Raw genomic sequence first — 12,319 nt, 5'->3', positions numbered from 1 at the left:
AAGCCCGGGACCGGCACTTAGCTTCGGAGAGCTGCGTATCTGCGTCTTCTGCGTGTCTTGCCGCTCTACACTCAGCAAAAAGCTTTTCCACCATATCTTGCAAAGAGAAACTCTGCCAGGAAAGAAAACATCCAAAATCTTGTTCTAAAGCTTGCACGGAGATCTGCAAAGAGTTTGGCAAGAATGAAAGGTAGTTGTCCAAAACTCGTTCTTTTCCAATAGAATAACCATGGAAAAGGCAGGAGAGTGGTAAAGTACTGTTTTCTCTAAGTCTGAAGGCTGCCCACACTGAGCCTGCATGGTGCAGCTTGCATCTTCGCCTTTGGGAAGCTGCCGCTCGCCGATTCTCCCGCAGGCGAAGAAGCGGCTTCTTCGCACACAGAGCATTGTGGCGAGCGCAGGGAGCTCCTGAGAGCGGTTTGTGTCGAAAGAAGCCCGGGACCGGCACTTAGCTTCGGAGAGCTGCGTATCTGCGTCTTCTGCGTGTCTTGCCGCTCTACACTCAGCAAAAAGCTTTTCCACCATATCTTGCAAAGAGAAACTCTGCCAGGAAAGAAAACATCCAAAATCTTGTTCTAAAGCTTGCACGGAGATCTGCAAAGAGTTTGGCAAGAATGAAAGGTAGTTGTCCAAAACTCGTTCTTTTCCAATAGAATAACCATGGAAAAGGCAGGAGAGTGGTAAAGTACTGTTTTCTCTAAGTCTGAAGGCTGCCCACACTGAGCCTGCATGGTGCGGCTTGCATCTTCGCCTTTGGGAAGCTGCCGCTCGCCGATTCTCCCGGAGGCGAAGAAGCGGCTTCTTCGCACACAGAGCATTGTGGCGAGCGCAGGGAGCTCCTGAGAGCGGTTTGTGTCGAAAGAAGCCCGGGACCGGCACTTAGCTTCGGAGAGCTGCGTATCTGCGTCTTCTGCGTGTCTTGCCGCTCTACACTCAGCAAAAAGCTTTTCCACCATATCTTGCAAAGAGAAACTCTGCCAGGAAAGAAAACATCCAAAATCTTGTTCTAAAGCTTGCACGGAGATCTGCAAAGAGTTTGGCAAGAATGAAAGGTAGTTGTCCAAAACTCGTTCTTTTCCAATAGAATAACCATGGAAAAGGCAGGAGAGTGGTAAAGTACTGTTTTCTCTAAGTCTGAAGGCTGCCCACACTGTGCCTGTGTGGTGCAGCTTGCATCTTCGCCTTTGGGAAGCTGCCGCTCGCCGATTCTCCCGGAGGCGAAGAAGCGGCTTCTTCGCACACAGAGCATTGTGGCGAGCGCAGGGAGCTCCTGAGAGCGGTTTGTGCCGAAAGAAGCCCGGGACCGGCACTTAGCTTCGGAGAGCTGCGTATCTGCGTCTTCTGCGTGTCCTGCCGCTCTACACTCAGCAAAAAGCTTTTCCAGCATATCTTGCAAAGAGAAACTCTGCCATGAAAGAAAACATCCAAAATCTTGTTCTAAAGCTTGCACGGAGGTCTGCAAAGAGTTTGGCAAGAATGAAAGGTAGTTGTCCAAAACTCGTTCTTTTCCAATAGAATAACCATGGAAAAGGCAGGAGAGTGGTAAAGTACTGTTTTCTCTAAGTCTGAAGGCTGCCCACACTGTGCCTGTGTGCTGCAGCTTGCATCTTCGCCTTTGGGAAACTGCCGCTCGCCAATTCTCCCGGAGGCGAAGAAGCGGCTTCTTCGCACACAGAGCATTGTGGCGAGCGCAGGGAGCTCCTGAGAGCGGTTTGTGCCGAAAGAAGCCCAGGACCGGCACTTAGCTTCGGAGAGCTGCGTATCTGCGTCTTCTGCGTGTCTTGCCGCTCTACACTCAGCAAAAAGCTTTTCCACCATATCTTGCAAAGAGAAACTCTGCCAGGAAAGAAAACATCCAAAATCTTGTTCTAAAGCTTGCACGGAGGTCTGCAAAGAGTTTGGCAAGAATGAAAGGTAGTTGTCCAAAACTCGTTCTTTTCCAATAGAATAACCATGGAAAAGGCAGGAGAGTGGTAAAGTACTGTTTTCTCTAAGTCTGAAGGCTGCCCACACTGAGCCTGCATGGTGCGGCTTGCATCTTCGCCTTTGGGAAGCTGCCGCTCGCCGATTCTCCCGGAGGCGAAGAAGCAGCTTCTTCGCACACAGAGCATTGTGGCGAGCGCAGGGAGCTCCTGAGAGCGGTTTGTGCCGAAAGAAGCCCGGGACCGGCACTTAGCTTCGGAGAGCTGCGTATCTGCGTCTTCTGCGTGTCTTGCCGCTCTACACTCAGCAAAAAGCTTTTCCACCATATCTTGCAAAGAGAAACTCTGCCAGGAAAGAAAACATCCAAAATCTTGTTCTAAAGCTTGCACGGAGGTCTGCAAAGAGTTTGGCAAGAATGAAAGGTAGTTGTCCAAAACTCGTTCTTTTCCAATAGAATAACCATGGAAAAGGCAGGAGAGTGGTAAAGTACTGTTTTCTCTAAGTCTGAAGGCTGCCCACACTGTACCTGCGTGGTGCAGCTTGCATCTTCGCCTTTGGGAAGCTGCCGCTCGCAGAGTCTCCCGGAGGCGAAGAAGCGGCTTCTTCGCACACAGAGCATTGTGGCGAGCGCAGGGAGCTCCTGAGAGCGGTTTGTGCCGAAAGAAGCCCGGGACCGGCACTTAGCTTCGGAGAGCTGCGTATCTGCGTCTTCTGCGTGTCTTGCCGCTCTACACTCAGCAAAAAGCTTTTCCACCATATCTTGCAAAGAGAAACTCTGCCAGGAAAGAAAACATCCAAAATCTTGTTCTAAAGCTTGCACATAGGTCTGCAAAGAGTTTGGCAAGAATGAAAGGTAGTTGTCCAAAACTCGTTCTTTTCCAATAGAATAACCATGGAAAAGGCAGGAGAGAGGTAAAAAACTGTTTTCTCTAAGTCTGAAGGCTGCCCACACTGTGCCTGCATGGTGCGGCTTGCATCTTCGCCTTTGGGAAGCTGCCGCTCGCCGATTCTCCCGGAGGCGAAGAAGCGGCTTCTTCGCACACAGAGCATTGTGGCGAGCGCAGGGAGCTCCTGAGAGCGGTTTGTGCCGAAAGAAGCCCGGGACCGGCACTTAGCTTCGGAGAGCTGCGTATCTGCGTCTTCTGCGTGTCTTGCCGCTCTACACTCAGCAAAAAGCTTTTCCACCATATCTTGCAAAGAGAAACTCTGCCAGGAAAGAAAACATCCAAAATCTTGTTCTAAAGCTTGCACGGAGGTCTGCAAAGAGTTTGGCAAGAATGAAAGGTAGTTGTCCAAAACTCGTTCTTTTCCAATAGAATAACCATGGAAAAGGCAGGAGAGTGGTAAAGTACTGTTTTCTCTAAGTCTGAAGGCTGCCCACACTGAGCCTGCATGGTGCGGCTTGCATCTTCGCCTTTGGGAAGCTGCCGCTCGCCGATTCTCCCGGAGGCGAAGAAGCGGCTTCTTCGCACACAGAGCATTGTGGCGAGCGCAGGGAGCTCCTGAGAGCGGTTTGTGCCGAAAGAAGCCCGGGACCGGCACTTAGCTTCGGAGAGCTGCGTATCTGCGTCTTCTGCGTGTCTTGCCGCTCTACACTCAGCAAAAAAGCTTTTCCACCATATCTTGCAAAGAGAAACTCTGCCAGGAAAGAAAACATCCAAAATCTTGTTCTAAAGCTTGCACGGAGGTCTGCAAAGAGTTTGGCAAGAATGAAAGGTAGTTGTCCAAAACTCGTTCTTTTCCAATAGAATAACCATGGAAAAGGCAGGAGAGTGGTAAAGTACTGTTTTCTCTAAGTCTGAAGGCTGCCCACACTGAGCCTGCATGGTGCGGCTTGCATCTTCGCCTTTGGGAAGCTGCCGCTCGCCGATTCTCCCGGAGGCGAAGAAGCGGCTTCTTCGCACACAGAGCATTGTGGCGAGCGCAGGGAGCTCCTGAGAGCGGTTTGTGCCGAAAGAAGCCCGGGACCGGCACTTAGCTTCGGAGAGCTGCGTATCTGCGTCTTCTGCGTGTCTTGCCGCTCTACACTCAGCAAAAAGCTTTTCCAGCATATCTTGCAAAGAGAAACTCTGCCAGGAAAGAAAACATCCAAAATCTTGTTCTTAAGCTTGCACGGAGGTCTGCAAAGAGTTTGGCAAGAATGAAAGGTAGTTGTCCAAAACTCGTTCTTTTCCAATAGAATAACCATGGAAAAGGCAGGAGAGTGGTAAAGTACTGTTTTCTCTAAGTCTGAAGGCTGCCCACACTGTGCCTGTGTGCTGCAGCTTGCATCTTTGCCTTTGGGAAGTTGCCGCTCGCCGATTCTCCCGGAGGCGAAGAAGCGGCTTCTTCGCAACAGAGCATTGTGGCGAGCGCAGGGAGCTCCTGAGAGCGGTTTGTGCCGAAAGAAGCCCGGGACCGGCACTTAGCTTCGGAGAGCTGCGTATCTGCGTCTTCTGCGTGTCTTGCCGCTCTACACTCAGCAAAAAGCTTTTCCACCATATCTTGCAAAGAGAAACTCTGCCAGGAAAGAAAACATCCAAAATCTTGTTCTAAAGCTTGCACGGAGATCTGCAAAGAGTTTGGCAAGAATGAAAGGTAGTTGTCCAAAACTCGTTCTTTTCCAATAGAATAACCATGGAAAAGGCAGGAGAGTGGTAAAGTACTGTTTTCTCTAAGTCTGAAGGCTGCCCACACTGAGCCTGCATGGTGCAGCTTGCATCTTCGCCTTTGGGAAGCTGCCGCTCGCCGATTCTCCCGGAGGCGAAGAAGCGGCTTCTTCGCACACAGAGCATTGTGGCGAGCGCAGGGAGCTCCTGAGAGCGGTTTGTGTCGAAAGAAGCCCGGGACCGGCACTTAGCTTCGGAGAGCTGCGTATCTGCGTCTTCTGCGTGTCTTGCCGCTCTACACTCAGCAAAAAGCTTTTCCACCATATCTTGCAAAGAGAAACTCTGCCAGGAAAGAAAACATCCAAAATCTTGTTCTAAAGCTTGCACGGAGGTCTGCAAAGAGTTTGGCAAGAATGAAAGGTAGTTGTCCAAAACTCATTCTTTTCCAATAGAATAACCATGGAAAAGGCAGGAGAGTGGTAAAGTACTGTTTTCTCTAAGTCTGAAGGCTGCCCACACTGAGCCTGCATGGTGCGGCTTGCATCTTCGCCTTTGGGAAGCTGCCGCTCGCCGATTCTCCCGGAGGCGAAGAAGCGGCTTCTTCGCACACAGAGCATTGTGGCGAGCGCAGGGAGCTCCTGAGAGCGGTTTGTGCCGAAAGAAGCCCGGGACCGGCACTTAGCTTCGGAGAGCTGCGTATCTGCGTCTTCTGCGTGTCTTGCCGCTCTACACTCAGCAAAAAGCTTTTCCACCATATCTTGCAAAGAGAAACTCTGCCAGGAAAGAAAACATCCAAAATCTTGTTCTAAAGCTTGCACGGAGGTCTGCAAAGAGTTTGGCAAGAATGAAAGGTAGTTGTCCAAAACTCGTTCTTTTCCAATAGAATAACCATGGAAAAGGCAGGAGAGTGGTAAAGTACTGTTTTCTCTAAGTCTGAAGGCTGCCCACACTGTGCCTGTGTGGTGCAGCTTGCATCTTCGCCTTTGGGAAGCTGCCGCTCGCCGATTCTCCCGGAGGCGAAGAAGCGGCTTCTTCGCACACAGAGCATTGTGGCGAGCGCAGGGAGCTCCTGAGAGCGGTTTGTGCCGAAAGAAGCCCAGGACCGGCACTTAGCTTCGGAGAGCTGTGTATCTGCGTCTTCTGCGTGTCTTGCCGCTCTACACTCAGCAAAAAGCTTTTCCAGCATATCTTGCAAAGAGAAACTCTGCCAGGAAAGAAAACATCCAAAATCTTGTTCTAAAGCTTGCACGGAGGTCTGCAAAGAGTTTGGCAAGAATGAAAGGTAGTTGTCCAAAACTCGTTCTTTTCCAATAGAATAACCATGGAAAAGGCAGGAGAGTGGTAAAGTACTGTTTTCTCTAAGTCTGAAGGCTGCCCACACTGTACCTGCGTGGTGCAGCTTGCATCTTCGCCTTTGGGAAGCTGCCGCTCGCAGAGTCTCCCGGAGGCGAAGAAGCGGCTTCTTCGCACACAGAGCATTGTGGCGAGCGCAGGGAGCTTCTGAGAGCGGTTTGTGCCGAAAGAAGCCCGGGACCGGCACTTAGCTTCGGAGAGCTGCGTATCTGCGTCTTCTGCGTGTCTTGCCGCTCTACACTCAGCAAAAAGCTTTTCCACCATATCTTGCAAAGAGAAACTCTGCCAGGAAAGAAAACATCCAAAATCTTGTTCTAAAGCTTGCACGGAGGTCTGCAAAGAGTTTGGCAAGAATGAAAGGTAGTTGTCCAAAACTCGTTCTTTTCCAATAGAATAACCATGGAAAAGGCAGGAGAGTGGTAAAAAACTGTTTTCTCTATGTCTGAAGGCTGCCCACACTGTGCCTGCATGGTGCGGCTTGCATCTTCGCCTTTGGGAAGCTGCCGCTCGCCGATTCTCCCGGAGGCGAAGAAGCGGCTTCTTCGCACACAGAGCATTGTGGCGAGCGCAGGGAGCTCCTGAGAGCGGTTTGTGCCGAAAGAAGCCCGGGACCAGCACTTAGCTTCGGAGAGCTGCGTATCTGCGTCTTCTGCGTGTCTTGCCGCTCTACACTCAGCAAAAAGCTTTTCCACCATATCTTGCAAAGAGAAACTCTGCCAGGAAAGAAAACATCCAAAATCTTGTTCTAAAGCTTGCACGGAGGTCTGCAAAGAGTTTGGCAAGAATGAAAGGTAGTTGTCCAAAACTCGTTCTTTTCCAATAGAATAACCATGGAAAAGGCAGGAGAGTGGTAAAGTACTGTTTTCTCTAAGTCTGAAGGCTGCCCACACTGAGCCTGCATGGTGCGGCTTGCATCTTCGCCTTTGGGAAGCTGCCGCTCGCCGATTCTCCCGGAGGCGAAGAAGCGGCTTCTTCGCACACAGAGCATTGTGGCGAGCGCAGGGAGCTCCTGAGAGCGGTTTGTGCCGAAAGAAGCCCGGGACCGGCACTTAGCTTCGGAGAGCTGCGTATCTGCGTCTTCTGCGTGTCTTGCCGCTCTACACTCAGCAAAAAAGCTTTTCCACCATATCTTGCAAAGAGAAACTCTGCCAGGAAAGAAAACATCCAAAATTTTGTTCTAAAGCTTGCACGGAGGTCTGCAAAGAGTTTGGCAAGAATGAAAGGTAGTTGTCCAAAACTCGTTCTTTTCCAATAGAATAACCATGGAAAAGGCAGGAGAGTGGTAAAGTACTGTTTTCTCTAAGTCTGAAGGCTGCCCACACTGAGCCTGCATGGTGCGGCTTGCATCTTCGCCTTTGGGAAGCTGCCGCTCGCCGATTCTCCCGGAGGCGAAGAAGCGGCTTCTTCGCACACAGAGCATTGTGGCGAGCGCAGGGAGCTCCTGAGAGCGGTTTGTGCCGAAAGAAGCCCGGGACCAGCACTTAGCTTCGGAGAGCTGCGTATCTGCGTCTTCTGCGTGTCTTGCCGCTCTACACTCAGCAAAAAGCTTTTCCAGCATATCTTGCAAAGAGAAACTCTGCCAGGAAAGAAAACATCCAAAATCTTGTTCTAAAGCTTGCACGGAGGTCTGCAAAGAGTTTGGCAAGAATGAAAGGTAGTTGTCCAAAACTCGTTCTTTTCCAATAGAATAACCATGGAAAAGGCAGGAGAGTGGTAAAGTACTGTTTTCTCTAAGTCTGAAGGCTGCCCACACTGTGCCTGTGTGCTGCAGCTTGCATCTTCGCCTTTGGGAAGCTGCCGCTCGCCGATTCTCCCGGAGGTGAAGAAGCGGCTTCTTCGCACACAGAGCATTGTGGCGAGCGCAGGGAGCTCCTGAGAGCGGTTTGTGCCGAAAGAAGCCCGGGACCGGCACTTAGCTTCGTAGAGCTGCGTATCTGCGTCTTCTGCATGTCTTGCCGCTCTACACTCAGCAAAAAGCTTTTCCACCATATCTTGCAAAGAGAAACTCTGCCAGGAAAGAAAACATCCAAAATCTTGTTCTAAAGCTTGCACGGAGGTCTGCAAACAGTTTGGCAAGAATGAAAGGTAGTTGTCCAAAACTCGTTCTTTTCCAATAGAATAACCATGGAAAAGGCAGGAGAGTGGTAAAGTACTGTTTTCTCTAAGTCTGAAGGCTGCCCACACTGTGCCTGCGTGGTGCAGCTTGCATCTTCGCCTTTGGGAAGCTGCCGCTCGCAGAGTCTCCCGGAGGCGAAGAAGCGGCTTCTTCGCACACAGAGCATTGTGGCGAGCGCAGGGAGCTCCTGAGAGCGGTTTGTGCCGAAAGAAGCCCGGGACTGGCACTTAGCTTCGGAGAGCTGCGTATCTGCGTCTTCTGCGTGTCTTGCCGCTCTACACTCAGCAAAAAGCTTTTCCACCATATCTTGCAAAGAGAAACTCTGCCAGGAAAGAAAACATCCAAAATCTTGTTCTAAAGCTTGCACGGAGGTCTGCAAAGAGTCTGGCAAGAATGAAAGGTAGTTGTCCAAAACTCGTTCTTTTCCAATAGAATAACCATGGAAAAGGCAGGAGAGTGGTAAAGTACTGTTTTCTCTAAGTCTGAAGGCTGCCCACACTGTGCCTGCATGGTGCGGCTTGCATCTTCGCCTTTGGGAAGCTGCCGCTCGCCGATTCTCCCGGAGGCGAAGAAGCGGCTTCTTCGCACACAGAGCATTGTGGCGAGCGCAGGGAGCTCCTGAGAGCGGTTTGTGCCGAAAGAAGCCCGGGACCGGCACTTAGCTTCGGAGAGCTGCGTATCTGCGTCTTCTGCGTGTCTTGCCGCTCTACACTCAGCAAAAAGCCTTTCCACGATATCTTGCAAAGAGAAACTCTGCCATGAAAGAAAACATCCAAAATCTTGTTCTAAAGCTTGCACGGAGGTCTGCAAAGAGTCTGGCAAGAATGAAAGGTAGTTGTCCAAAACTCGTTCTTTTCCAATAGAATAACCATGGAAAAGGCAGGAGAGTGGTAAAGTACTGTTTTCTCTAAGTCTGAAGGCTGCCCACACTGTGCCTGTGTGCTGCAGCTTGCATCTTCGCCTTTGGGAAGCTGCCGCTCGCCGATTCTCCCGGAGGCGAAGAAGCGGCTTCTTCGCACACAGAGCATTGTGGCGAGCGCAGGGAGCTCCTGAGAGCGGTTTGTGCCGAAAGAAGCCCGGGACCGGCACTTAGCTTCGGAGAGCTGCGTATCTGCGTCTTCTGCGTGTCTTGCCGCTCTACACTCAGCCAAAACCTTTTCCAGCATATCTTGCAAAGAGAAACTCTGCCATGAAAGAAAACATCCAAAATCTTGTTCTAAAGCTTGCACGGAGGTCTGCAAAGAGTTTGGCAAGAATGAAAGGTAGTTGTCCAAAACTCGTTCTTTTCCAATAGAATAACCATGGAAAAGGCAGGAGAGTGGTAAAGTACTGTTTTCTCTAAGTCTGAAGGCTGCCCACACTGAGCCTGCATGGTGCGGCTTGCATCTTCGCCTTTGGGAAGCTGCCGCTCGCCGATTCTCCCGGAGGCGAAGAAGCGGCTTCTTCGCACACAGAGCATTGTGGCGAGCGCAGGGAGCTCCTGAGAGCGGTTTGTGCCGAAAGAAGCCCAGGACCGGCACTTAGCTTCGGAGAGCTGTGTATCTGCGTCTTCTGCGTGTCTTGCCGCTCTACACTCAGCAAAAAGCTTTTCCAGCATATCTTGCAAAGAGAAACTCTGCCAGGAAAGAAAACATCCAAAATCTTGTTCTAAAGCTTGCACGGAGGTCTGCAAAGAGTTTGGCAAGAATGAAAGGTAGTTGTCCAAAACTCGTTCTTTTCCAATAGAATAACCATGGAAAAGGCAGGAGAGTGGTAAAGTACTGTTTTCTCTAAGTCTGAAGGCTGCCCACACTGTGCCTGTGTGGTGCAGCTTGCATCTTTGCCTTTGGGAAGTTGCCGCTCGCCGATTCTCCCGGAGGCGAAGAAGCGGCTTCTTCGCAACAGAGCATTGTGGCGAGCGCAGGGAGCTCCTGAGAGCGGTTTGTGCCGAAAGAAGCCCGGGACCGGCACTTAGCTTCGGAGAGCTGCGTATCTGCGTCTTCTGCGTGTCTTGCCGCTCTACACTCAGCAAAAAGCTTTTCCACCATATCTTGCAAAGAGAAACTCTGCCAGGAAAGAAAACATCCAAAATCTTGTTCTAAAGCTTGCACGGAGGTCTGCAAAGAGTTTGGCAAGAATGAAAGGTAGTTGTCCAAAACTCGTTCTTTTCCAATAGAATAACCATGGAAAAGGCAGGAGAGTGGTAAAGTACTGTTTTCTCTAAGTCTGAAGGCTGCCCACACTGTACCTGCGTGGTGCAGCTTGCATCTTCGCCTTTGGGAAGCTGCCGCTCGCAGAGTCTCCCGGAGGCGAAGAAGCGGCTTCTTCGCACACAGAGCATTGTGGCGAGCGCAGGGAGCTCCTGAGAGCGGTTTGTGCCGAAAGAAGCCCGGGACCGGCACTTAGCTTCGGAGAGCTGCGTATCTGCGTCTTCTGCGTGTCTTGCCGCTCTACACTCAGCAAAAAGCTTTTCCACCATATCTTGCAAAGAGAAACTCTGCCAGGAAAGAAAACATCCAAAATCTTGTTCTAAAGCTTGCACATAGGTCTGCAAAGAGTTTGGCAAGAATGAAAGGTAGTTGTCCAAAACTCGTTCTTTTCCAATAGAATAACCATGGAAAAGGCAGGAGAGTGGTAAAAAACTGTTTTCTCTAAGTCTGAAGGCTGCCCACACTGTGCCTGCATGGTGCGGCTTGCATCTTCGCCTTTGGGAAGCTGCCGCTCGCCGATTCTCCCGGAGGCGAAGAAGCGGCTTCTTCGCACACAGAGCATTGTGGCGAGCGCAGGGAGCTCCTGAGAGCGGTTTGTGCCGAAAGAAGCCCGGGACCGGCACTTAGCTTCGGAGAGCTGCGTATCTGCGTCTTCTGCGTGTCTTGCCGCTCTACACTCAGCAAAAAGCTTTTCCACCATATCTTGCAAAGAGAAACTCTGCCAGGAAAGAAAACATCCAAAATCTTGTTCTAAAGCTTGCACGGAGGTCTGCAAAGAGTTTGGCAAGAATGAAAGGTAGTTGTCCAAAACTCGTTCTTTTCCAATAGAATAACCATGGAAAAGGCAGGAGAGTGGTAAAGTACTGTTTTCTCTAAGTCTGAAGGCTGCCCACACTGAGCCTGCATGGTGCGGCTTGCATCTTCGCCTTTGGGAAGCTGCCGCTCGCCGATTCTCCCGGAGGCGAAGAAGCGGCTTCTTCGCACACAGAGCATTGTGGCGAGCGCAGGGAGCTCCTGAGAGCGGTTTGTGCCGAAAGAAGCCCGGGACCGGCACTTAGCTTCGGAGAGCTGCGTATCTGCGTCTTCTGCGTGTCTTGCCGCTCTACACTCAGCAAAAAAGCTTTTCCACCATATCTTGCAAAGAGAAACTCTGCCAGGAAAGAAAACATCCAAAATCTTGTTCTAAAGCTTGCACGGAGGTCTGCAAAGAGTTTGGCAAGAATGAAAGGTAGTTGTCCAAAACTCGTTCTTTTCCAATAGAATAACCATGGAAAAGGCAGGAGAGTGGTAAAGTACTGTTTTCTCTAAGTCTGAAGGCTGCCCACACTGAGCCTGCATGGTGCGGCTTGCATCTTCGCCTTTGGGAAGCTGCCGCTCGCCGATTCTCCCGGAGGCGAAGAAGCGGCTTCTTCGCACACAGAGCATTGTGGCGAGCGCAGGGAGCTCCTGAGAGCGGTTTGTGCGGAAAGAAGCCCGGGACCGGCACTTAGCTTCGGAGAGCTGCGTATCTGCGTCTTCTGCGTGTCTTGCCGCTCTACACTCAGCAAAAAGCTTTTCCAGCATATCTTGCAAAGAGAAACTCTGCCAGGAAAGAAAACATCCAAAATCTTGTTCTAAAGCTTGCACGGAGGTCTGCAAAGAGTTTGGCAAGAATGAAAGGTAGTTGTCCAAAACTCGTTCTTTTCCAATAGAATAACCATGGAAAAGGCAGGAGAGTGGTAAAGTACTGTTTTCTCTAAGTCTGAAGGCTGCCCACACTGTGCCTGTGTGCTGCAGCTTGCATCTTCGCCTTTGGGAAGTTGCCGCTCGCCGATTCTCCCGGAGGCGAAGAAGCGGCTTCTTCGCAACAGAGCATTGTGGCGAGCGCAGGGAGCTCCTGAGAGCGGTTTGTGCCGAAAGAAGCCCGGGACCGGCACTTAGCTTCGGAGAGCTGCGTATCTGCGTCTTCTGCGTGTCTTGCCGCTCTACACTCAGCAAAAAGCTTTTCCACCATATCTTGCAAAGAGAAACTCTGCCAGGAAAGAAAACATCCAAAATCTTGTTCTAAAGCTTGCACGGAGGTCTGCAAAGAGTTTGGCAAGAATGAAAGGTAGTTGTCCAAAACTCGTTCTTTTCCAATAGAATAACCATGGAAAAGGCAGGAGAGTGGT

This window comes from Molothrus aeneus, unplaced genomic scaffold, assembly GCF_037042795.1.
Source record: "Molothrus aeneus isolate 106 unplaced genomic scaffold, BPBGC_Maene_1.0 scaffold_102, whole genome shotgun sequence".
NCBI classification, from domain to species: Eukaryota; Metazoa; Chordata; class Aves; order Passeriformes; family Icteridae; genus Molothrus; species Molothrus aeneus.
Note: the sequence above shows the minus strand (reverse complement) of the source record.